Source organism: Homarus americanus, unplaced genomic scaffold (assembly GCF_018991925.1).
Source record: "Homarus americanus isolate GMGI-L3 unplaced genomic scaffold, GMGI_Hamer_2.0 scaffold28, whole genome shotgun sequence".
Classification (NCBI taxonomy): Eukaryota; Metazoa; Arthropoda; class Malacostraca; order Decapoda; family Nephropidae; genus Homarus; species Homarus americanus.
In genome coordinates, this window is record NW_024742238.1 from 1,708,451 (window position 1) to 1,713,368 (window position 4,918).

The following is a 4,918-nucleotide window of genomic DNA, read 5'->3' on the forward strand; positions in this document are numbered from 1 at the left end:
ATATATATATATATATATATATATATATATATATATATATATATATATATATATATATATATATATATATATATATATATATATATATCTATCAGCAGCAACCATATATGACTATATTTACCTGCTATAAATCCACAGACAACAGGAGCTGTCTGTGTTATTATTCCATATTGTTATGAGTGCGTTGTGTATGGAAATTGGCTGATGTTTATTTATCGGGTCTGTAAATTGGGATTAGAAATTAGATTTGGTTTTGGTACCACTGAAGGGAAATATAAATAAGATTTAAATATTAAGGAGAACGAACAAACAATGTTTATAAGCATCGGTGGTTCAGTGGTAGAATTCTCGCCTGCCACGCGGGAGGCCCGGGTTCGATTCCCGGCCGATGCACATTTTACCATGGAGTACCTCATCAAGTCAATGCGATGCTCATTGTAATAAGCATTGCATTTACTGAGATAATGCCTCCTCAATTTTGCATTGTAATTGAATTGACAGTAGGAACATTATAGAATACAGTCTCATTAAACATACCGATCCGTCAACATGAATTTGAGTAATGGTATGTACAAACTGGATAATTTCGTAATTAAGATTTGTAACCAGGTGAGAAGGTTGGGTCATCTTACCCTCTGACCTGACTACCGACTGCTGTGGTGCTTTTTGAAGATTAGTAGGGTCACTACCTAATAACCTGACTATTGTGGACTTGATCTCACCTTCCTCTACTGTTTATATATTTGCCTTGTTATGTATTTCTCCTTAGTCTGTACTCACCCCTGAAGATGTGAATTACGCGAAAGCGCTTGGGAACTTTGTGTTTTCTTTTTCCTTGTGGTTATCAGCATATACCTGGATCACGCGCATCTACAGTGATTTACTTGCATATATATATTTCATTAACCCAATAAAGCACGCGGACTTCTACATACAATCAACACCTCAACCTGCCAGGATTCGAACCCACAGCCCACGAGCCCATGACTGTGACCGGGGAACGCTACCTTTGGACCACCAGGATACTAAAAGCAGTCCTAGACTTTGTTATATTTTACACAAAGCCTGTTCAACGAGAGGTTCACGGTGCCATAAACTCGTTGAAAAGGCTTTGTGTGAAATATAACAAAGTCTAGGACTGCTTTTAGTATCCTGGTGGTCTAGAGGTAGCGTTCCTCAGTCACAGTCATGGGCTCGTGGGCCGTGGGTTCGAATCCGGGCGGGTTGAGGTTGAGGTGTTGATTGTATGTAGAAGTCCGTGTGCTTTTTTGGGCTAATGAAATCTATATGGATCCTCGTGTTTCGAAGCCGGATTTGGTAAAACGTTATTCTGACCACCTACGTGATACGGGTAGTCCCCATTAGAGGTTCACAGTGCCATAAGCTCGTTGAACAGGCTTTGTGTGAAATATAACAAAGTCTAGGACTGCTTTTAGTATCCTGGTGGTCCAGAGGTAGCGTTCCCAGGTCACAGTCATGGGCTCGTGGGCCGTGGGTTCGAATCCTGGCGGGTTGAGGTGTTGACTGTATGTATATGTATATATATATATATATATATATATATATATATATATATATATATATATATATATAGAAGGGTACAACCTTTTTCACAAGGACAGGGAAGGTAGGAAGGGGGGAGGGGTCGCACTCTTCCTCAAGGATACATTAAAATGTTGTATTAATAATTCAATAAAGGGTGAAATAGGAACAGAGTCTGTATGGGTAGAAATAGCGGAAGGAAGAGAAAAAAATAATTATGGGAGGGATTTACAGGCCCCCAAGTCTTGGGAAAGAAGCAGCTCAGCCCATATGGCAGGAAATGAGTAGGGCAGCAAAATATAACAACCTGTGCATTATGGGGGATTTCAACTTCAGAAATATTGACTGGGACAACATTGTAGGTGACTATGAATCTGAAGACTTCCTAGACGCAGTACAGTACAATTTTTTGAAACAACTAATTACAGAACCTACTAGAGGTGACAATATATTAGACCTAGTATTAACAAATAAAGAAAATATTATCAGATATGTCACAGTAGGGGAAGAACTTGGTAACAGTGATCACAGAGAAATCAGGTTCCCCCTAAATTGGGAAACAAAAAACAATGACAATATAGTCAGAGTCCCAAACTTTCGGTTGGCGGATTATCAGGGGTTAAGAAGGTACCTAGGTGAGGTCACCTGGGAACAGTCACGTCAGTCCCCAGTAGGAAAGGGTGAGGTCATAGATGACACAACAATTGATCATGACTATATTATATTCACTAGTATACTATAGAAAGCACAAGAACAAAATATACCATACAGAAAAATTAGGTCAAATAAGAATGAGCCAAGGTGGATGACCAGAAAACTTAAACATGACATAGGAATAAAGAAAGGAATTTATAAGAAATTAAAGGGAGGGGAGGAGCAACTCAGAAATAGGGATAATGAACTATCTAGGAATGTTAAGAAAAATGTAAGGAAAGCAAAGAGAGACTATGAAGTCAAAATTGGAAGAGAATCCAAGGCGAGTCCCAAGGGATTTTTCCAGGTATATAGAACAAAAGTCAAGGACAAAGTTGGGCCTTTAAAGTCAGGGAGGGGAGAAGTGATAAATGGCAGTGAAGAAATAAGCATAGCATTCAACAACTACTTCTTATCAGTTTTCACAGAAGACATTCACGAGGAAATTTCAGAGGTGGAACTGATATTTAGGGGAAAGGAAGACGAAAAATTAAAGAATATCACTATCAGAAAAGTGGATGTTCTTAAGGGGTAAATAAACTAAAGAAGAAAAAATCCCCAGGGCCGGATGAAATTTTCTCTCAAGTCTTGAAAGAGTGTAGGGAACAGATTAGTGGACCCCCGTAAATTTATTTACAAAATCGTCAGACACCGGAGTTGTGTCAGACTTGTGGAAACAGGCAAATGTAGTACCCATATTCAAAAAGGGAGACAGAGCATCAGCGTCAAATTACCGGCCGATCAGTTTGACATCAGTAGTGGGGAAATTTCTTGAATCAATTATAGGAGATAGCATCCGATCGCATCTAGAGAAAAGCAAATTAATCTACGACTCTCAACATGGGTTTACAAAGGCAAAAACCTTGTCTAACAAATCTGCTGACGTTTTTTAGGAAAGTCTTCGAGGTAGTAGATAATGACGAAAATTACGATGTTATTTACTTAGACTTTAGCAAAGCATTTGACAGAGTACCGCATCAGAGGCTTCTGAGAAAAATTAAGGCTCATGGTATCGAGGGAAAAGTTTTAAAATGGATAAAATCATGGCTCACCGATAGAATGCAGAGGTTCAGCGTAGATGGTGTTAAATCTGAGTGGGGCCGTGTAACCAGTGGGGTTACATAAGAAAATAAGGAGTCTGCAATAGGCCGGTTGGCCTGTGCATGGCAGCTCCTGTCGAGAGTTACTACCACTCTCTATCATCCATGAATCTATCTAGTCTCCTTGAACTTTCCATGTTTCAGCACTTACATTAAAGCAGTCTTCGTTCATCACTTAGTTTAGAACTGAAGTCTCCTTCCATCTCCTCCTAAACTTAAACTTATCCAGTTAAATCCAAAGTTGTTGAGTCTCATTCTTCAGATATATATTAACTTTATTTATAGTCCTTTATTGATTCTTTCACCACTATTGATTTCAGTATTTTCAAATGCTTTCAGGGAATGCAAGTTGCTTTCTTTTAACTATCCTGATATGGAAGGTTTCTAAGTCCCGGAATCATTTTCGTCATTCTTCGCTGCACCGACTCCCAGTGAATTGATATCCATTCTATAATACCGGCACCAGAACTGAACCGCATAATCGAGGTGCGGCCTGACTAGCGCAAGATATAGTTCCCCAGGGGTCAGTACTAGGCCCACTCTTGTTCATAATCTACATAAACGATCTAGATACTTGGATCAGCAGTGACATAAGCAAGTTTGCGGATGACACCAAAATAGGGCGGCAGATTAATCCAGGGCAGGATGCAAATGCATTACAGGAGGATCTAAATGAACTGCAGGGGTGGTCTGAAAAATGGCAAATGAAATTCAACACCAGCAAGTGCAGCGTACTTAATATTGGAAGAACAAATACTGACAATGTATACAGCCTTAACAACATCAACCTAGAGAAGTCGACTTGTAAAAGAGACCTAGGGGTACTTGTAAGCCCGGACCTACGGCCTAGAAAGCAGTGCGTTAATGTTCGAAATAAGGCAAACAGAGTATTGGGTTTTATATCTAGAAGTGTAAGTAATAAGAGTGTAGAGGTCTTATTGCAACTATATCTTGCGCTAGTTAGGCCGCACCTCGATTATGCGGTTCAGTTCTGGTGCCCTTATTATAGAATGGATATAAATTCACTAGAGTCGGTGCAGCGAAGAATGACGAAAATGATTCCGGGACTTAGAAACATTCCATATCAGGATAGGTTAAAGAAACTTAACTTGCATTCCCTAGAAAGACGAAGAGTGCGGGGAGATATGATAGAAGTATTTAAGTGGGTGAAAGGAATCAATAAAGGGGATATAGATAAAGTTCTTATAATATCCGAGCAGGATAAGACTCGGGGCAACGGAGTTAAGTTGGATAAGTTTAGGTTTAAGAGGAAGATAGGAAGGAACTGGTTCACAAACAGTGTGGTGGACGAGTGGAACAAGCTTAGCAACTTTGTAGTTTGTGCTAGAACGCTGGTGGTATGATAGGAGTCTGTGGAAGTCCCCGTAAGGCAGGTAGTCACTACGTGGTGGGAGGTAGGTTGTGGCTATTATGATTGGCCCTGTGGTCATGTTGATTTGAACAGCGAGAGTTTCAGAGGTGAAATCGTCTATGATTCTGTGATGGACATCTCTTTTTATGGCGATGGCCTCCCCGTCATTTGGCTCCTCTGATAGATTGGATTTATGGATCCTGTAACCAAA

The 4,918-nt window shown here is 39.9% G+C and overlaps 1 non-coding gene across 1 annotated transcript; it reads left to right on the plus strand.

Annotated features, from left to right (window-relative positions):
• The first annotated feature begins 322 nt into the window (after positions 1 to 322).
• Trnag-gcc lies at positions 323 to 393 on the plus strand. The gene has a single exon. It is a non-coding gene; the product is annotated as a tRNA-Gly (tRNA).
• Positions 394 to 4,918: the final 4,525 nt, after the last annotated feature.